General features: G+C 38.6%; 1 protein-coding gene across 1 annotated transcript in view; it reads left to right on the forward strand.

Moving 5' to 3' along the window:
* NLGN4X (neuroligin 4 X-linked) overlaps window positions 1-22,984 on the forward strand; it is a 206,787-nt gene that overhangs the window by 103,622 nt on the left and 80,181 nt on the right. The window lies entirely within an intron of this gene.

A 22,984-nucleotide genomic window follows, 5' to 3' on the forward strand; every position in this document is an offset into this window, starting at 1 on the left:
TGTAATACATATGCCATGCATATGTATTTTATATATTATATATTATACATATATATATTGTTTTCACAGAGTCTGGCTCTGTTATTTTATATAACATATAAATAACATTTATATATAAATGTTTATATGTAAATAACATTTTATATAACATATAAATGTTATATAACATTTAAATATATGTATATGTAATACATATGCCATGCATATGTATTTTATATATTATATATTATACATATATATATAATTTTCACAGAGTCTGGCTCTGTTATTTTAACACAACCCTCTCCCTCCCCCTCCCCCCAAAAAGTGGAAACTGAAAGAAAGGGAATTTCCAGTCCCACATGACTTTTGTAGGATCAACAAACTGGGCTAATGGTGACCGCATGATCATATTACACAGTATTTCCTTTAGGGCTTTTCTAGAAACACACTGTGTGTTTAAGAGGACATTATTTTACTTATCTGTGTTCTTCCAATGCACTGCCTCACTTTGCATAAAAAAAAAGAGACACGGGTTCTTATTGGTATCTCTGAAGGGCAGGTCCACACAATTCTGTTCCTTGGACAGTGCCCGTGAACTTGAGAATATCCCTCATGACCTCGGACCCAGCTTCAAAGCAATGGTTGTTCATTATCTCCTGAATTGCTTCCTGCAGCCGTGGGCTTTGTGGGATTAGATCCTTTGCCCTCTGTTAATCTTCTAGGACTTCAGTGACCCAGGTGGACAGAAAAGGGGCTGAAATCAAACTCAGCAGCAAAGAAAAACACCCCAGAGACAAGGATGGAAGAGAGGCTATAATCACAGTTGTCAAAACCACACTCTTACCTTAACGGGCCTCCCTGGACTTCAGGCTCAAGAACTGAGCTTCCGGAACACCTTTAGACATCAGATGAGCTTTATTGATTTCATTTTGATCTTTTCTTCATATCCACAGAGGCGCTGTCTTGAATGAGTCAACTGGGTCCCCCTTTTGAGGGAATCCTTTCAGAAGCATCTGTGACATTGCTGTGATGGCAGAACCGTTCTTTGTTGGTGACAGGATACCTTTAGCTGTCTATCCGTGTGACATGTTCTAAAGAAACCTGTTCCAGGCTTATAGAAAGTTGAAATACAAAACAAAGTGTTCCTTCACAGAAATATAGCCGTGTGGGTGGTGCTGCCTGCCTGGATTTGTGTATACAGCTGGTGCCCACTGACCTCTTCTGGGATTATGAGCTAGAGATCAAGGTCTCAGAAAAGAAGCCGTGAGGATGGATGTTGGTACAGGTGTTGGGGGACCCAGCAGGGCTCTTGCTGTCAAAAGAATGCAATGTTTTATTTTCATTTTAGCCGCACCCTATATCTCAGCCCTTAGCCGATGCTAGCCCATGCTCAATAAATCACTTTTTTTTAAATTCCCCCAGGCCCTATTTTATTTTTTAAACAGAGCCCCACTATAAGCATTGCACTATGCGTGCAGTTAACATTAGTTGCCTAAGAACTTTGCTTTATTTAAATCACATCGGGAAGGAGGAGGTGGGGTGGGGACAGGATTAGGAAAGAGAAAAGCAAAAGCATTTTATTCTACCGCCTTCCAACAGATACCTTGCCATTAATCATTTATCATCTCATTCTCTGACCCTCTGAACTTCCTCTATCCCTGTCCTGCTTTATGTTCAGATGGAATTGAATCAGTAGATGTAGGGAGAATTTTTTAAAAGCGATTTCATTAAAAATTCAATCTGACACTAACATATTAGCCTTGGGCTCCACGATAGACAATAGAATCTCATTTGGGTTTTTTTTTTTTTTTCCTCATCTTTTCATATCCGGATGGACTCCTCCTTTTTTTTTTTTTTTCCTCTTCCATCTGCTTCCTCAATCATAGGGTAAGTAATTACACCTAACTTTTCAGGAATTCAGGTCAGGGACAACGGAGCAATGAATAATGTAGCTTCTTTGAAGTCGCTCCTCTGTGGTGTTTTACATGGAGGTCCCCAGAAGTCTGCCATCGCGGCCGCTAAACTTTGTGTCCCTGCCTTGTCCTCAGCATCAGTTCATTTGTCGACTGGTTCCCCAGCCAGCATCTAACCGGGAAACAAAGCCCAGTCCACCCGTAGTTCCTAAACTCTGGCCAAGTCTTGCGGCCGGTCAGCGTCTTGCCAGGATGAGGTCAGATCTCTCCAGCTCCTCACAAAGGGCCTCCATTTCCGCTCTGCAAAATGCATTAGCGACTGCACTACATTTTTTTTTTTTTGCATCAAAGGTGAAAAATGTCAGACATAATCAGCATGCTTTGATTGAGGCTCTTCCAGAAGGTTGCTACCCAAACCTTCCACCTCTCCGATTTCTCCCTGATTCATCTGTTTGCTCCTGCACCCCACTCTTCTTTTATAGTATCAGACTGCCTTCTACACCCAGAAACAGTTTTTTTAAATAATTTATTTAATTAATTTATTTATTGGCTGTGTTGGGTCATCATTGCTGCGTGCGGGCTTTCTCTAGTTTCAGCGAGTGGTGGCTGTTCTTCATTGCGGTGCGCGGGCTCCTCATTGTGGTGGCTTCTTGTTGCGGAGCACGAACTCTAGGTGCGTCGGCTTCAATAGTTGTGGCATGCGAGCTCAGTAGTTGTGGCTTGCGGGCTTCAGTAGTTGCAGCACGTGGGCTTCACGAGTTGTGGCACATGGGCTGAGTAGTTGTGGCTCCCGGGCTTTAGAGCGCAGGCTCAGTAGTTGTGGTGCACGGGCTTAGTTGCTCCACGGCACGTGGGATCTTCCCGGACCAGGGCTCAAACCCGTGTCCCCTGCATTAGCAGGCGGTTTCTTAACCACTGCGCTACCAGGGAAGCCCGGAAGCAGTTTTGCACACAAGGTTCCTCAAGCAGAGAAGAGACCAGTACGTTCATGGAATGTTCTTTTCTGTTAAATAGGATTCATGCACTTCACCAAGGGATTTACTTCAGTTTACCAAGTGAGGTGGAGAAGACCTTGTAAAAATGCAATGAAACTGAGAGGGATTATTAAAAATATATACCTATTCATTGGAGGAACAGGGGCAAAGGAACAGTATCAAAAAGGATTATTAAAAGAACTATAAAATATCCAAATATTGGGTGGAGCCAACATCAGGACATTGCAGCTCCTGCGTCATGGTTTTCATGTTGCAGACAGGTCAGAATGGTCTGCAAGTCCCGTTGGGGCCACTGCATTCTACAGGGCATGGCCGGGAGGTCAGAGGCTCTTCCCACTGAGCCGACGCTCTCGTGGTCCCTCCCCGTGGGTTTGCCATGCGTTCAGAGAAGGGACCCGGGATACATGACATCATCCTTATATTACTAGGTCTCAGGGGTAGGTCTGCTGGCAGGGTTCTCCATGGCAAACGACAGAATGCACCCACCAGGTTGGTCATGGTTGGCGGATATGTAATCTTTACCACTGTTATGTTAAAAAGACAGTTCAAAACAAAACAAGATATTCAAGGGACCCCACGGATTGTCTTACTCCAGCCCTCAAAGCTTGGTAGGTATCTGGGTTAAATATCCCGCTAGTAGTTCATTAACTCTCCAACCTCCTGTGGGTAGATTTCCACTAATGGGTTCCAGTACGGTGCAGACCAGCACTGTTCAGTGTAGCAGAAATGGGAAGCAATTTTATTCTTTCTACAGCTTACATTTCAATCCACTCTGTGTACTTCTTCCTCATTTTTGTCTGAAATGCCTGGCAAGAGGCATAGCAGTTCTGGCCGCTCAACAGATGGTAATTATCCAGTTCAGTCTGTGGCAGTGTCTCTCTCTTGTCTTGAACTCTCACATCCATGGTGGATCTAGTCTCTTGCACTTACCTGGTTTCTAGAAGTAATCCTCTTTCTATTTGACCACAGAACACTTCTACCTAGGAGGTCCATCACCATCACAGCTCCCAGGGGCCCTCTCCCTGCAAACCCTCTGGCACCTTCAATCTCCACCATATTGTTTTCTCTGCCTGGTAAGACCGGAACAAGGCTGATGGCTTAGGACGGCAGAGCCAGACTCAAGTCTCTCAGCAGGTATTGCATCTTTGGACCGTCTCGTTGATTAAGAACCGTGGTTCTCCACCATGGCAGTTGTACCCACCCACTCCACCCCTGCAGTGGTGAACAACAAAAGAAAGCATTTCCCGTTGTCACTATGAGAGCAGAGAGTGGTACAGGCATCTCTGGATGGTGGAGGTGAGGCATAATGATCAGTTTCCTGCAATGTACACGGAAGCTCCACCTGCAGACTTACCTGCTTCAAGATGTCAGCGGTGCCGACACCCTCCAAGCCAAAGTATTGTCTTACTCATTTAAGAGACAGTCATTCTAAGCCATTGGGTCTCACTGGGGACAAGTTTGCCTCCAAGGAGACGATTGGCTTTGCCTGGAGATATTTGTGGTTGTCACAACTAGGTGTCGGTCATGGCATGTAGAAAGGGTAGGGAACAAGGATGCTGCTAAACATCCCTCGATTCGCAGAACAGCCCCCAAGAGTAAAGAGTCATCCCTGCCCTAGTGTCACTAGTGTTGAGATAGCTTGGTTTACAATATGAGGATGCATATGGGGGTGTCCATTAAGCTGCTACTTGGGGACGGCGATGAAGGTTCAGGAACCAAGAGCACAGATTTTAAAGCCACGCTCCCTGATTAAGGAATCCCAGCTTGGGCACTTGTGGCTCTATCTGTGATCTTGCGCAAGTTAGTCTTTCTGTGCCTTGAAAACCTTTGTTTGTTTCTCTAAGCCTCATGAGGTCCAGAACTAAAGATAAGCAGATTATAGGTGTCAGTGCAGTTGACAGGAGTGCCTGAGCAGGAGTGGCCACTTTGGAAGTGTTATTCTATTAATAGCTCTCTGTTTCCAGCTCTGGGACTTCAACTGAAACCTAGGTAGTGGGAAAAGGCTTGTATGAGGATCCCTTACACACAAACCTCTGTCTCTCTGGAGGCAGTCCATCTGTTGTCAGATAATCCGGCGCATCGAGATTTATTAAATTTCTCTTTACCTTCCTCTGTTCGTTAAACAGTATCAGATGGCAAGCCTGAAAGCGAAGGTAAAATAAAGCGGCAAGAAGCCTGTCTTCTCATTGGACATGCAATGACTAGTGTCTTCACCATCGAATTCAGTTATAACTCATTGGCCTTATCAAGCCGCTGTCGATGTTCCCCTGTCTTGTAAGGATGTCTCACTGATGGCTGGCATCGTGCACTTGTTTCTTGTTATTAGCATGGATGGATAGCATCTCTTGTCTTGGTCTGAATACTGCATCCCAAGGAAGAGATCTTATTTTCTAGCAGGTTTCTAGACTTAACCTGTTTCCATCGTGTTCACAGAGAACACGCTAGCCCGTGGAAACTCCCAGCATGGCTCTCAGCTGCCGGCACCTTAGGGATGCAGGTCTGCCTCTCCTTTTAGAAACGAGGAGGACATCCGAGGTAGGGAGAAACTTCTCCACTCTCCCGTCACTTTTCTGGGCTCTGAGATGGAAGATTCCAGCATGTCTGCGTTGATGAAGCCGTGAGGAAAGCAGACAGGAGGCGGTCCCTACAAAGAGCGATGTCTCCTAATCCCTGGGAAAATAAACCAACACATAAAGGACCATTTCCACTTGCTTCTGACTTTCCTATAGAATCTGGGTGCCAGCCAATCTCACAGGTGACAGCCTCACAGGGAGAAGATGGTCGATGCATTTGTGTTCTTTGGTGCCAGCCCACTCAGATTTGCTGTTTCGGTGGTAGGCAAACGAGGCTATAACCCAAGGAAGGTCACTCTTGTTGCAATTCAAAATTTTAAAAAGTGTGCACACGGGCCACCTGTGGGCATCTTTGGTTGTACTGTTTGTGCACTGTGCAAAGGCAGGAGGCCAGGGGAACAAAAGAGCCTGACATTCAGCCCTAGAAATGCTCTATAAGCCATGCACCTGTGGAGCTGCGTTCCCTGGCTGGAGGTGTACCTAATTGTAACTCACCCAGCCACGGGTGCCTCGTTGGCTGAAGGCTCCCCTCCCTTACCCTGCACCTAGCAGACTCAGCGTGGTGCATGTTGCTGTGTTAACATGCTTATCGTCTGTGACCCACGACTTGACCAGTTTGGATTCAGCCTCATCCTCAGCATCTAAATCAATCCCTGGAACCTTGCAGGACCTCAGCAAAGATTTGTTGAACAAAAGGTTGAATTTCATCCTTTTTTATGACTGAGTAGTATTCCACTGTGTGAATGTACCACATCTTCTTTATCCATTCATCTGTCGATGGGCCCTTGGGTTGCTTCCATGTCTTGGCTATTCTAAGTGGTGCTGCTTTGAACAAAGGGGCGCATGTATCTTTTCAAATTAGAATCTGCATCTTTTATGGTTATGTAAGCGGCGGAATTCTTTTATACTGTATCTGTTAATCCCAAACTCCTAATGTATCCCTCCCCCCATCTGTCCCCTTTGGTAACCATAAGTTTGTTTCCTGTGTCTTTGAGTCTGTCTCTTTTCTGTAGATATAGGTTCATTTGTGTCATTTTTTTAGATTCCACGTATAAGTGATATCAAATGGTATTTGTCTTTCGCTGTCTGACTCACTTCACTTAGTATGATCATCTCTAGGTCCATCCATGTTGCTGCAAATGGCATTATTTGATTATTTTTTTGTGGCCGAGTAATATTCCATTTTTTATATATATATATATATATATATATATATATATATAAATTAACACACACACCCCACATCTTCTTTATCCATTCATCTGTTGATGGACATTTAGGTTGCTTCCATGTCTTGGCTATTGTAAACAGTGCTGCTATGAACGTAGGGGTGCACGTGTGTTTTCGAATTAGCGTTTTTTGCCATTTGCAGTAACATGGATGGACTTGGAGGGCATTATACTTAGTGAAGTCAGACAGAGAAAGACAAATACTGTATGATATTTATGTGTGGAATCTAAAAAATACCACAAACTAGTGAATATAACAGAGAAGAAGCAGACTCACAGATACAGAGAACAAACTATTGGTTCCCAGTGGGGAGAGGGGAAGGAGTGAGGGACAAGATAGGGGGAGGGGATTTAGAGGTACAAACTACTATGTATAAAAATAAACAAGCTGCAAAGTTATATTGTACAGTACAGGGAATATAGCCAGTATTTTATAATAACTATAAATGGAGTATAACCTTTAAAATTGTGAATCACTATGTTGCACACCTGTGACTTGTATAATATTGTATAGCAACTATACTTCAATTTAAAAATGGTTGAAATAGCAAGTGCACGGAAGCCAGAATGAATATGTCCATTTGTCTTGCCCTGCTTTTATATATAATTCTGATTCTGCTTCTCTTGCTTTGTTCATAAATTATTATTTTAATTTGTTTAGTTTTTCTTTTTTGAAACATGTGTGATCTTGGACTTAAACTTCTAGTGTCGAGAAATTTCAGTGTGGCATGGCTAGGCAATGAGTTTTTAATTTTTTAAACCATTTGGAGGCTCCATTGGTTAAGACTCCATGCTTCCAATGCAAAGGGTGCCGATTAGATCCCTGGTCGGGGAGCTAAGATCCCACATGCCATGCAACAGCCAACCAAGAAAATTTTTTAAATTTTAAAAATTAAATAAATTTTTAAAAATCATAATTTTTAAATAAAATAAAATGCTGTTTCTTACATTTAAATATTTTAAGAACATTTTAGGGATTTTGTGTGTGTGTGTGTCCTCACAGTTTGTTTTATAGATGCACCATTTTCTCTTATTCTCATAATGTGCAATATTTTTTTCAGGGATTACTTGAGTCTCCATTTCCTCCGAAGTCTGGTGTTCAGTTGTTTGTTCATTTGTCTGTTTTTAAGGACTTTACTTGTTAAGAGCATTTTTAGGTTTAGAACAAAGCTGAGAGGAAGGCACAGAGAGTGCCCCTAAAACCCCTGTCCTCTCACGTGCACAGCTTCCCGCATCATCCACATCCCCTGCCAGAGAAGCACATTCTTGACCGAGGAGGAACTTACAACAACACATCATCACCACCGAAGGCTTATAGTTTACCTTGGGGCTCATTCTTGGTGGTGTGCGTTCTCTGAGTTTGGACAATGTATCCATCATTACAGTATCATACAGCGTGGTTTCACTGCCCTAAAAACCCTCTGTGCTCACCTGTTCATGCCTCTCTACCCCCTAACCCCTGGCAACCACTGATCCGTTTACTGTCTGCATAGTTTTGCCCTTTGTAGAATGTCATATAGTTAGAATCATGCAGTATGTAGCCTTTTCAGGTCGGCTTCCTGCACTTAGGAACATACATTTAAGGTTCCTTCATGTCTTTTTTCTGGCTTGATAGCTCATTTCTTTTTAGCAACGAATAATATTCCATTGTCTGGATGGACCACAGTTTATTAATCCATTCACCTACTGAAGACAATGTTAGTTGATAAATATTTTAATAAGTAATAGTAAAATATTGAAGGTTCATAAGTGTTGATTGTTACATAATTAGGCTGATATAATTTAGCAGGCATATCAGAAACTCTGTACCCCAAAGGGGCATGATTATATACAAATGAGTCACTTCAGAGGCAACACTCTAATTGCAATTAAATAAGATTGCTGGAACCTATTTTGTTTCTACTCGCTTTAGATTGCTTGAAAGCCCATGGTAATTTATTTTCAGTATCTTGCTATGAGGCAGCTCTTAATCCTGAAGGAGGGATTTATATTTGGAAACAGCCAAGGTTCTGTTGAGTATGATCAATTTTATTTCAATTGAAATAAAATTGTATGATGCAATTTTAATTCAAAAACAAGGTACAGCTATAGCTATAAATAAATGTTAGCTTGATTCAACTAGCTCTTAAGGCACATTGAAAAGAGCAAATCAAAATGCTTTGAACCACCTAAGTGCCACCCATACACCTTTCCAAATTGATTATTCTGAGTGAGGGCATTCATCTGGAGCTGTGATTTGCACCGTGCTTATTTTTGGAAAGCTCATTTTGCAGCCTCACCTTTAAAGATCTGCTTAATGAAGTGGTTCCTTTTTCATGTATCTTCAACCTAATTTTGGCCAGTTACACAGTTGCCAATAACCCATCATGGTACCTGGTCCATGTTAAAACCTAGGTAATGAGTTTTCTATGGAAGTAGGTCATTTTTTTTTAAAAATGTCTTTGAGAGACTTCCCTGGGGCTGCAGTGGTTAGGACCGTACGCTTTCACTGCTGAGGGCGCGGGTTCAGTCCCTGGTTGGGGAGCTAGGATCCCGCAAGCTGCGCAGCATGGCCAAAAATAATAATTTTTTTTAAGTCTTTGAATAATTAAAAATTTTATAACATCATTTCCATAGAAATAAGTCTGCATATCTCATGTGGCTAGATACATTTCTAAAGATACGGTAGTCATTGCTGTAGACTTTTTGAGACTACTAATAAATTATCACACATGCGGACATGCAGTCAGAAAAAATAACTTTCCCATTAGCCTCAGGCCATGTTACCAATATCAGTATACACATGGGATGTATAGATAGTTCAGTTTATGTTGGAGTTAGACATCTGGGAATGAATAGACTCAGGGCTCTCAACCAGCTGCTGGTCTTGTAGGAAAATGTGCCAACTTAGAGATGCCTGAGGGGACTCAGGGTGGGAGCTTTCCACACACCATTCCTGAGTAACTGGAAGAGGAGGACAGAGTTGCCACTTTCGGTGTTCCCCGTTAGCGTGAGTGGCTCTCAAGTGATGTGGCCATGTTTCTAACGGTATCTTCTTCCATGGCAAGATGGACCATTTAAAGGCACCCATCAGAAGGTACCAATAATGGAGGAACACACCGATATAGAAGGTAAATTGGTCAACGTTTATGCTGCAGCTCAATTTACGCTCCCTTAAAAAGAAAACAACTCTGAAGCAGAACACACAGGAAAGGTCATGAGCATCAATATTCTGTGCGGTGTAAAAACTTAAAGCAAATATCCCCATGACCATTAACCCTGCCAAGCAACAGAAAGTGGCATCTGCTCTCTTCCGGTCTTCATGCCTTCCCCACCCAGGTGGGAACCATTATTCTGACTTTCATGCAAATCACTTTCTTGCATCCTTCATATTTTTCCCACCAATATAGGTATCCCCAAATCACATAAATTAAACTTGACATGTTTGGGGACTTTAAATAAATGGAACTTTCTGTTCTTTTCTGATGTGTTGTCTTCACGCCCGATTGTGTTTTTAAAGTCCCTGTGTATTGTTTTATGTAGGTCTACCTCCTTCATTTTAATTCCTCTGTAGTATTCCATCGCATGACTATATCAGAAGGCATTTGTCCATTTTATTGTTAATAGATGAGTGTATTATTTCCAGACTTGGCTATTACAGTCGTTACTGTTTTAACAGTTCTTTGAAATACATTCTCAGTTCTTATGTGAGTGGGTCTTCTGAGGTACTTACCCATTACGGAATTGCTAATTTAAATCTTCACTTCGAGATTAGATAAGAATGAGCTGTTTTCCACATGGGAATAAATGTTTTCACCAGCAATGTGAAATCTGCACCAACATTTGTCACTCTCAGAATTTTATTTTCTTTTTCAGATCTAGTGAGTGTACATGGAAACTCACTGTGTTTTTATTTATGGTTTCCTGAGGTTGAGGCATTTCCATATATTGACCTGCCATTTTTTTTCCTGTTTGGTGAAGTGTCCTTTTTTCAGTTTTTCTATTGGGTTATCAATCTTTTTCTTATCGATTTTCTTTTTAAATTTTTATTGAAGTATAGTAGAATTACAGTGTTGTGTTAGTTTCTGCTGTACAGCAAAGCGATTTAGTTATACATACACATATATTCATTCTTTTTCGGAGTATTTTCCCATTATAGGTTATTACAGAATATTGAGTAGAGTTCCCTGTGCTATACAGTAGGTCCTTGTTAATTATCTATTTCATATATGGTAGTGTGTATATTTTAATCCCAAGCTCCAAATTTATCCCTCCCCTCCACGTTTCCCCTTTGGTAACCATAAGTTTGTTTTCGAAAACTGTGAGTCTGTTTCTATTTTGTAAATAAGTTTATGTCATTTTAATTCGATTCCACATTTGGGTGATACCATGTGATATTTTGTCTTTAAGTTACTTCACTTAGTGTGATCATCTCTATGTCCATCCATGTTGCTACAAATGGCATTATTTCATTCTTTTTTATGGCTGAGTAGTATTCCATTTTGTGTGTGTGTGTGTATGTGTGTGTGTGTGTACACATCTTCTGTATCCATTCATCTGTTGATAGACACTTAAGTTGCTTCCATGTCTTGGCTGTTGTAAATAGTGCTGCTGTGAACCTTGGGGTGCATGAATCTTTTCAAATTAGAGTTTCTGGATGGATGTCCAGGAGTGGGATTGCTGGATCATATGGTAACTCTATTTTTCAGTTTTTTAAGGAACTTCCATGCTGTTCTCCATAGTGACTGTACAACTTATATTCCCACCAACAGTGTAGGAGGGTTCTCTTTTCTCCACACCTTCTCCAGCATTTATTATTTGTAGACTTTTTAATGATGGCCATTCTGACTAGTGTGAGGTGATACCTCATTGTAGTTTTGATTTGAATTTCTCTAATAATTTGCGATGTTGAGCATCTTTTCATGTGCCTGTTGGCCTTCTGGATGTCTTCTTTGGAGAAATGTCTGTTTAGGTCTTCTGCCTATTTTTTGATTGGGTTGGTGTGGTTTTTTTTTTGATATTAAGCTGTATGAGTTGTTTGTACATTTTGGAAATTAATCCCTTATCGGTTGCATCATTTGCAAGTATTTTCTCCCAGTCAGTAGGTTTTTTCATTGCTTATGGTTCCCTTTGCTGTGTAAAAGCTTTTAAGCTTAATTAGGTCCCATTTGTTTATTTTTGTTTTATTTCCATTTCTCTAGGAGATGGATTCAAAAAAATTGTTGCTGTGATTTATGTCAAAGAGTGTTCTGATTATGTTTTCCTCTAGGAGTTTTAGAGTATCAGGTGTTACATTTATGTCTTTAATCCATTTTGAATTTACTTTTGTGTGTGGTATTAAAGAATGTTCTAATTTCATCCTTTTACATGTAGCCGTCCGGTTCTCCCAGCACCACTTAATGAAGGGACTGTCTTTTCTCCATTGTATATTCTTGCCTCCTTTGTCATAGATTAATTGACCATAAGTGTGTGGGTTTATTTCTGGGCTTTCTGTTCTGTCCCATTGATCTATGTGTCTGCTTTTGTGCCAATTCCATGCTGTTTTGTTTACTGTAGCTTTGCAGTATAGTCTGAAGTCTCGGAGGGTTATGCCTCCAGCTTTGTTCTTTTTCCTCAGGATTCCTTTGGTAATTCTGGGTCTTTTATGGTCCCATATAAATTTTAGGATTATTCTAGTTCTGTGAAAAATGTCATGGGTAATTTGATAGGTATCACATTAAATCTGTAGATTACTCTGTGTAATATGTTTTCTAGAAGTTTTTCCATTTAAAAGAAATGGAAGTTATCAAAATACATGTTAATAATTTTATCTTTTTGTGTCTGCAACCATATAGTGGTGTTGTATTCTTTTTTTATTCCCCAGATATGCATGCCTTCTCACTTTATTGGTATAACTCATCAGTTTAGCTCTTTCATTACACTCTCCAATGAACCAACTTTTGTTTCTTCTTCAGTCTACTGTATGTTGATTTAATTCATTAATTACTGTTCTTATCTTTATTATTTCCATCTCATTAATCGTACTGTTGTTTTATTATCTTCTTGAAATAGGAGCCTATTTTATTAATTTTCAAATATCCTCAATTTCTAATCTGTTCATATGTACCTTAAACTTGGCTCAAGAAATGCACTAGCCGTTTAGCATTTCTTACACTTACAAATTAAGTAAGTGATATTTTTTCGTTCACATAAAATATTTTGTAATTTCTCTCATTGATTTTCCTTTGACTTAGGAATTTTTTTCTGAGAGAATTCTTTAATTTCCAAATATATGTATTTTTCTCAAGGTGCATTTTGAGATTTTATTTCTTGTGAATGTGTTTTGCATCCTTGAGCAAAGTGTTTATTTTGCAGTAGTGATTTGCAATAGTCTACATACATAATGACTCAAGTTGTTTATTTTGTCAACATATACTGTAATTTTATTGATAATTTGCGTGTTCCATCAGTTACTAGAATAAGCTCATCAAGTTTTCCCAGGATGATATGGATTTTCTAATCTATTTTACAGACTTTTATTTTGTGCCTAACTGTAGATCCACTTATATTCACATTTAACTTTAGATATATTTGTGTTTAAATCTTCTGTCCCAAATTTCTGCTTTTACTAGGACACTTCTTTTTTCTCCTCTCTTGCTTTCTTGTAAATTACTTAGTTTTTATTCCTTTTTAATTATTCCGTTTTCTTGCTCCCTGCCTTCCCTACTCTGTGGGGAGATAAAATATACTTTTCCTGTTTTCTCTTAGTGGAGAATGTTAGAAATTACAGCATGGATCCTTAATATAATCACTAACTTGAATTAATACAATTGTTACAGCTCTGAAAATACTACACAATTAATATATTTTAATGCCATATTCATCCATCTAATTTACCTGTTATAACTCCCATTTGATTTTGTGAGTTTTTTAGGAATCTTATAGGAAATGTGTTTAATTTAGTCAACATTAATTTTGATTTCCCCAGCTATATCACTTTGTTCTTTATTACCTCTTGTGCCGCTAACTTGATCTTTGAGCATTCTCTTTAAAAAAAATATAATGATGATGTAAAATAGGTTTTCAGGGCATGGGAGCTGTTGAAAACCTCAGTTAGCTTGCTTAAAAATATCTTTTTCATACCCTCTTCTTGAAGAATATCCTTGCTGAGTTTTAATTTGCAATTATGCCCTTTCGGCCATCAGAAAAATCATTCTGCTAGTCTCTGGGTTCCATTGTTGCTATAGAGAATTTAGCTGTTAGTTTAAAAGTTACCCCTTTAAAAATGATACATTCTCTAGTCTAAATCTCAGGAATGTCTGCCTTCGAGTTTCTGCAGGTTTACTATGATGCAACTAGGTATGGTATTCTTTTAATTTATCCAATTAGAATTCGTTAATCATCTCAGCTTTTGGAATGGTGTTTTACTCAAGTTCTGAGAATTCTTAGTCATTACCTCTTCAAATATTGCTGCTATGTTTTTTTTTTCTTTTCTCCTATTGGTAATCTAATTGCACATCTCTTAGACTTTATCTCTGTGACTCCATTTTTATCCTTCGTTTGTTTGTCATCTGATTTTATTTTCAAGCTTCATTCTGCATTATTTTTTCTCCAGACCTTTATTTCACTAATTGTCTTTCATTCTGTATCTAACGTGTCGTCCAACCAGTGCACCACATTTATAATTTTGTTACATATTTTTTCCCTTCTAGAATTTGATTCCTCCTTCTAATTTCCACATTTTTGAAGTTCTCAATTTTATATTTTCTTGAGTGTATTTTCCTAGTTATCTTAAATTCGGCATGTCATATTTCCTTTATCTCAATTGCTCCTGGGTCTGTTTCTCTTTCTTGGCTGTCGATCTCAATGTCTGATACCTTCATGTGCGAATTATTGTGATTTTGAGTATCTTAGAAATTCTCATTTTGCCTTCCCTATTTCTAACTGTCTTTTCTATATTCTGTATCTTTTGAAAATCTTTCTGTGACACGTTCTGGATAATTTCTTCTCACCTTTCCTCAAGTTCACTCATTTTCTCTTCAACTTTAGCTGATCTTCTCTTAAGCTGATCCATTAGTTCTTAAATTTTTTTTTCATTCTTCTGATACTCTGATCTAGAATTTCCACTTGGTCTTATTATTTTTTAAATTTATTTATTTTTGGCTGCATTGGGTCTTCGTTGCTGCACCCAGGCTTTCTCTAAAGTTGCAGCGAACAGGGGCTACTCTTCATTATGGTGCATGGGCCTCTCATTGTGGTGGCTTCTCTGGTTGCGGAGCGTGGGCTCTAGGTGCGTGGGCTTCGGTAATTGTGGTGCATGGGCTTCAGTAATTGTGGCACACAGGCTCAGTATTTGTGGCTTGCAGGCTCTAGAGCACAGGCTCAGTAGTTGTGGCGCATGGGGTTAGTTGCTCCGCGGCATGTGGCATCTTCCCGGATCAGGGATTGAACCCGTGTCCCCTGCATTCGCAGGCGGATTCTTAACCACTGTGCCACCAGCGAAGTCCACTTGGTCTTTTAAGATATCTTTTACCCAACTTTTGAATCATTTCTCACTCCCTGCAGAGTTTTGTCGTTCTGTGAACATTGTTTTTAAAAACTGAATTATCATATAGGCCTGATAATTACACTATTTTAATTATTTGCAGAGAGTCGTCATTTTAGTGACTGTTACTTCTGCTTCTTTCTTTCTTTATGTGCTTGGTCATCTTTGTGAACTTGACACGGTATTTGAAAAGAAAATGTTAATAGTGATAAATTGATATAGGTTAGTGGTTTCTTCCTCCAGGGCAGATGACCTGTGCACATTAAAATTCTAGGATATTTCATCCATGAAGACCTGCTGTTCTCTCAATTTTCTAGATGTTGTGGAGGTGGGTTGCAAGCCCCTTTAAGTCTGAGTTTGCATTTGTCTCATACTTGCCCTGAGGGTGAAACCCATGGAGGGAGGAAGATATCAGGGAGGAGTTTATCAGATTGCACACTTTCTACAGAGTCTGGGCTTTGACCCTTGCCCCCTTACACAATGTTTTCTTCCAGAATGGAGAATTCTTTAGGGCAAAGCTGCTTTGTGTGGGGGCTGTCCTACTGGTCTACCTACCTGGATCGTCACTTTCTCATCAGTGTTGGTGCTGTAATCTCCAAGTACGATTTTAGCATTGAAATTTTTCAAAATATTTTTTTGATCATGCACATTTTAATTTGCTCTCAAAAGGGGGGTTGTTTGAATTCCCAAGTCTGTTGCTACTTAATGTAGATGTCTGATTTATTCTAATTTTAACATAAATGAGAAGGTAGGAGATACCAATTTATAGAGACAATGCAAAACACTGTATTAGAGCTATATTCTCTTGAGTAGTTCAGAATTCAGAGTATGACTACTTTATTTTACAGGCATTGAATAGCCAGTCTCATTCCTAACAACTCAAACTTCGAAGAAATTTCAGACAGTTCGTCATCATTTAACAAGACAGCGCATGCAAGTTGGATTTTAATTAGGATTTATGTTACTGCTAGAGTTATGGATGAGAGGATATTTTCATTAACGTCTCTCCGTGAAACACTGAGTCATACTCTGAGTTTTTCACAAGTTTCTTTCTACTTTTCAGTCAATATTTGAGCGTTTCCTGGGAACTAAGAGTTTGACTCCGTTGGTTTATTTGAGAGTGTTTGATCTTTTAAAATGCATGATGAAGAGCCATTTTAGATATAAAGTCAGGGGTGTTTTAAATAGAAATGACTGAAGCCAGTGTTTCATTTAAAATTCAGGTATTTAAATTTTTCCCATCAAAACGCTCTCATTCATATTTGCATAATTTTATGTAAGATCATTGACGTAAAGATTAATGGTAGAGTAATTCCCAGCTGTTGGTGAGTGTGTGTGAATTAAATCCGTCATGTGGCAATAACAAGAGCTAATTTGCAGAGTTAGTATGAGAAATCGTGAGACAATGTATATCCCAGGACCTAGCAAGCTTCCTTGTATATATTAAATAATCAACAAATAATGGTTTTGTGATGGTAGATCTACTGACCAGTCCCATAGCAGTGAATTTATGTTTGAAATCCAGGCACAGTATAAAAGAATAAGGGTGTATTTTATGCCAAAAATTAAAATTTATCGGGATATTAACAATAATATATTTTTCGAGGAATGCACATTAGGCTTTTGTCTTGATGATTTTCAATATTTGACTCTGCTGGGAATCCTTTCACAATTTAGTTGCCTTATTTGGAATGCAGAGCAACTTCCAAATTTTTCAGTTTTGAGGGTTTAAAAAATTTTTTTTAATTGAAGTATAGTTGATTTACAATATTGTGTCCGTTTCAGGTGTACATCAGAGTGATTCAGTTATACATATATCCATCCTTTTTCAGATTCTTTTCCATTATGGTTTATTAAGGGATTTGAATATAGTTCCCTGTGCTATAGAGTAAGCCCTTGTTGTTTATCATTTTATATATAGTAGTTAAGGTATCTGTTACCTTAGAGTATCTGTTGATCTCAAACTCCTAATTTATCCCTCCCCCTGTCTTTTCCCCTTTGGTAACCATAAGTTTGTTTTCTATGTCTGTGAGTCTGTTTCTGTTTTGTAAGTAAATTCATTTGTATTATTTTTAGATTCCACATATAAGTGACAGCATAGGGTATGTGTCTCTGTTCACTTAATATGATAATCTCTAGATCATCCACGTTGCTGCAAATGGCATTATTTCATTCTTTTTTATGGCTGAGTAGTATTCCATTGTATACATGTCCCACATCTTCTTTATCCATTGATCTGTTGATGGAGTATGTTTTAATAGCAGTGAATTTCAATTCAAATTAGTGAAACACACACAGCAAATGAACACACACCAACATGTGAAACATGAAACTTGTAAACTAGCTCAGGGGAGCAAGTGTTGAACTTATATCAGGTTTTCAATGAAAAGCAGAAACAAGAGCGACATAAGATGTTATCAGAATGTTAACAAATACTGTAGAAATGGAGACATTTCAAAATGTTACTATTTCTCAAGAAAATTTCATAGCATAACAGTTTTCAACTATCTGTGATGGATAAGTAGTTTTTTGTTTTGTTTTTGGTTGTTTTTTTATTTCCAATCCATCACAGAAAGGTAATTTGATATATGAATATGCAAACTATATAGCGATAAATCTGACAGAATATGTGCAAGGTCAGTGCATTGAAAACTGAACGAACGAGTTGAATTGAATGGTTATTTCTAGCCTAAAACTGTATAATGTGAACTATTAAAATAACATAAAGAGAATCTACTAAAATGTAGATAAACATTTTAAATACTAAATCTGAATAATGCAGTTAATTTTTAGCTTTAAATTTTCTATTTTAGTACCATCTTTAAATCATGCAAAAACTTAAAATATAGCATAATGTTGCTAGTATACTTGATCATATGATTTTTTTAAATTGAATTTCTTTTGAAAAGTCCAGTTGCAGGTATTTACTGAGAATGGTTTAAGTGAAATAGATTCAGAAGTTTAACAGTTTAAAATCTTTGAAGGATAGAAATATGGCACAAAGCAGGTGATTTTCAGGAATCTCTTACAAAATGTTTCTTAATTCAGGAGCATCTAGATTATTTTGAAATTATTTATTTATCTAGGAATATTTGTTAAATTTTTCAGTTAAAAATCCTACCTAGGGCTTCCCTGGTGGCGCAGTGGTTGAGAGTCCGCCTGCCAATGCAGGGGACACGGGTTTGTGCCCCGGTCCGGGAGGATCCCACATGTCGCGGAGCAGCTGGGCCCGTGAGCCATGGCCACTGAGCCTGTGCATCCGGAGCCTGTGCTCTGCAACGGGAGAGGCCACAACAGTGAGACGCCCCCGTACCGCAAAAAAAAAAAATCCTACCTAATATGTAGTGGATACATTTTTGTATCTCTGCCAGTTTTTCTTTTTTTCTTCAGCTTTATTGAGGTATAAAATTGGCCAACATTTCTTTATTTCTCCCTGATCATCACTCTCACCATGAAGTCTGGCATATCTAGAAATTAATCAATAGTGAGACAATTTTATTTTCATCTCATTCTTTTCTGTATAGTCTATGTAATTAAACAGAGAATAAATTAAATTATGTAATTATTTACCTTATAAAAGGCAATTTTGCTTCCCTACTTATGTTGTATATTGGAACAGAAATGGATCTATGGAAAAGCGTTGGGCCTTTCTCTTTAGTTCGTACATTCATGTGAATTTAATGTTCCCCTACATGAGACTAATTTTGAGAAAAGAAATGTGGATCTGCCTTAAAATGTGTTTACTAACATTCATATTCACAAGAAAGATGTGAGGCAATGCTCTTGGACACATTAAAAAAAAAACATTTGAATGCCACAGGCAGATGGGAAAATTTCAATAATTCTATGAAATTGTTCATCTTTCTTTTATCATCCTGAGAAAAACACATGATCAGAACCTGCTATCATAGGGCATGTTTCTATAGATAAAGCTGAGAACCAAGAGGCATAGACAGATTGTACTCTTTATCTTTCTGAAAAGGCGATGGAGACTTAGAATGAAGTACTTTCAACATACTAATGCAGAGATTTTCAGAAGCAAAATCATTTGTGAGGTCCAAAGTAAAGAATGTTGGGATTGGAAGTGCTCTGTTCACTTTCAAATGCAATGATATAAGCAGCTGAGCCGTGAAAGGGGATTGTTTCTTTTCTGAGCAACAAGAGAGCAGAAAAACACATTAACCCGGGGCTTCCCCGGTGGCACAGTGGTTAAGAATATGCCTGCCAATGCAGGGGACACAGGCTCAAGCCCTGGTCCGGGAAGATCCCACATGCCGTGGAACAACTAAGCCCATGCGCCACAACTACTGAGCCTGCGCTCTAGAGCCCGTGACCTGCAACTGCTGAAGCCTGCGAGCCACAACTACTGAAGGCCACGTGCCTAGAGCCTGTGCTCTGCAACAAGAGAAGCCACCACAATGAGAAGCCCACACACTGCAAGTAGAGAAAGCCCGCATGCAGCAATGAAAACCCAACTCAGCCAAAAAAAAAACAAAACACATTAACCAAAGGGTAAAAATCATCAGTGTATATTACTTCTTCTCCCAAAATGAGTAATTTCAGAGCAGGAGAGAAGCATACTTGTAATGAGAGGTTCCATTACCACATGTGTTTTCTCTGTCATATGTTTTCACAGGATGGGAAGCATGAAGAACCTTTGTATTTTTTTTGTGTTTTCTCATTTTGCTAGAAGGTCCCTACCTCTGCCTTTACAGGTTTGATCTTGCAGACTCAATATGGTGCCCTTTGGTCATTAGGCAACATAAAGTCACTTTGTGTCTACCTAAGAGATACAGTCATGTGTTCGCAGTTTCAAATGTAGCATCCTAAAAGTAGACTGTATGTTTCTTGTAAACATTGTAATTACTAACTCAGGGTGGATATCTACAAGAAGATGCCCTTGCTTTGAAATCCCATGGTAATCCATAGATGTTGCTTTCTGTTTACCGAAGCTTTCAATTGACAATGCCTCCTTTCTTGGCCAACAGACCTTCCCAAAAGGAACATTTCAGTTATGGGGTCAATAAAGAGGGAGGGATTCTGCGGCTGGGAGGCCCTTGTTGCTTCCCTTAGAGCCTTGTCCTAAAATAAAAAATGAGATACAAAATACAAAGTTCCAGCTAAGGAATAGAAACTATCAGGCTTTGTCTTTTAACATACAACACTCTTTTGTCAAGCAAGTTATATGATAGTCTCTCTGAACAATTGTGGAATATGAATTCTGCCCAAGATGGCCATGTCGAATGACAGCTGCACCTGCATGTTTTATTAAACTATAGTAAGTCTTCTTTGTACAATATCCTTGCTATATTTCAAGGGATTTAGTTGGAAGGGTGGTGTTCTCCCCAAACACACACCTTTTCTGCTTTGGTGAATTTGAATTGGTACCTTCACAACTTAATTGCTTTAATTCTTTTTTTTTTTTTTTTTTTTTACTGCTTTAATTCTTGACCCTCGATAATCCTGCAGAAAAATTTTTAATTTATCATTAAGTCAGTCAGTATGAAATGAAACTCATGGGTTCATTTTCTCTTTAAATTTCCTCTTTCCCCCTTTCCTGCTTTCCCTGAATCCTCACTGGCTCTTATGTCTCCTCCCGTTATTCATTTCAGGACTTTAGATGCAGCCCTCAATTGTCTTTCTTTTTATGGACTATTTCTTCCATTGCATCCACAAATGCGCTTCAGAAATCCGAAGCTGAACGACTTTTCATCCAAGTGCACCAGGTGTTTGTTTTTATTTCTGAACAGTTCATTGTACCTGTGGTTAAAAATCCAATATAACAGAAGGCATACAGGGAAACACAGGCACACCTAGGAGATAATGCAAGTTCAGACTGCAGTAAAGCGTGTCACGTGAAGTTTTTGGTTTCTTAGTGCATATAAAAGTAGTGTTTACATTATACTACAGTCTGTTAAGTGTGCAATAGCACAATGTCTAAAAAAATAATGTTTGTACGTTAATTTGAAAATACTTCATTGCCAAGAAATGTAAACCATCACCCGAGCCTTCAGAGAGTCATAGCAGTAACATCACAGATCACTGATCACAGACACCATAACAAATATAGTAATAATGACAGCGTTTTAAATATTGAAAGAATATTCTACTTGTATGTGGAATCTAAAAAATAAAACAAGCTAGTGAATGTAGCAAAAGAAGCAGACTCACAGATACAGAGAACAAACTAATGGTAACTAAAGGTAACCACCAGTGAGTAGAGGGAAGGGCGGAGGGGCAAGACAGGAGTAGGGCAGTAGCAAGCACAGACTATTGGGTATAAAACAAGCTACAAGGATATATTGTACAACATGGGGAATATAGCCAGTATTTTTTACTAACTGTAAATGGAGTATAACCTTTAAAAATTCCAAAGCACTGTGTTGTACAGCTGAAACTTATATAATATTTTACAGCAACTATACCTCAATAAAAATTTTAAAATCTAATATCCAGCTTCAAATTTAGTGTCATTTAAAGGTGATAAAGGATAGAATAAGCAAGAAAATTAGAAAGTAATTTTACCCCAAAATATATAAACACTGTGTACAAAACACTTTCTGGTGAGTTAGGTAATCACATAAAATAAAGTTTTTTCATTATAAAAAAATAACGACAAAATTTGAAATATTGCAAGAATTACCAATATGTGACACCAAGACAGGAAGTGAGCCAGTGCTGTTGGAAAAAATGGTGCCAGTAGACTTTCTCGATGAAAGGTCGCCCCAAACCTTCAATTTGTTTTTTAAAAAAATGCAGTATCTGCACAGCACAATAAAGCGAAGAGCGATAAAATGAGATATGCCTGGATCTGCCAGCCCTCCAGCACATCTTTCATGCAGCTCTCAGAGAAAACACCACTGTTTTTTTGTCTGGAGGATCTCCTTCCCAAGATAAGTCAGCATAAATAGCATTTAAATGCCAGTGCAATACACCATCCTTTACATTTTGCCTTTTCCGCTTAGTAGTGTCAAATTGAGTTTGCCTATTTTGACACATAAGAACCTACCTCATTTTCAGAAATGTTCCATGACTGTCCAGTATATGGACATAGCGTAATTCACAGACCAGCCTGCCATGGTTAGACTTTTAGGTTCCTTCCAAACTCTTGGTGCTCTAAATCATGGTGCAATAGAAACAGAATTCATGCATCTTTGAGTAGGATTTGGATTTCGTATCTATTTTAAATTTATACAGATACTGGAATATTGAATTTAAGAGGTTTAACCAATGTAGCTTCTAACCATGGTCTATGAAAATACATCTCAACCAAGTTCTTGCCAAGGGAGCATTATAAAACATGTAATTTGTGTCCATAGCAGGTCAGCATACTTTAGGTAAAAGGCCATATAGTAAATATTTTAGACATGTGAGCTATATGGTTCCCGTCATAACTACCCTGCCATTATGGTGTGATAACATCATAGATGACTTGTCAGTGAACACATATGCCTCTGTTCAAATATATCTTTATTTACAAAAGCAGGTGGCAAGCCGTATTTGGGTTGTGGACTATAGTTACCAACCCCTGGTCTATCCAATAGAACAATAATAATATTTTTTTCAAAACAAACAAGTTTTTATTGAAGTATAGTTGATTTACAGTGTTGTATTAGTTTCAGGTTACAGCAAACTGATTCAGAATATTTGTGTGTGTGTGTGTGTGTGTGTGTGTGTGTATATATATATATATATATATGGTTTTCCAGATTATTTCCCCTTATAGGTTATTACAGGATATTGAATAGAGTTCCCTGGGCTACACAGTAGGTCCTTGTTGGTTTTCTGT

This window comes from Delphinapterus leucas, chromosome X (genome assembly GCF_059928025.1).
Source record: "Delphinapterus leucas isolate spDelLeu-1000000601 "Yukka" chromosome X, BTC_Dleu_Yukka2, whole genome shotgun sequence".
NCBI classification, from domain to species: domain Eukaryota; kingdom Metazoa; phylum Chordata; class Mammalia; order Artiodactyla; family Monodontidae; genus Delphinapterus; species Delphinapterus leucas.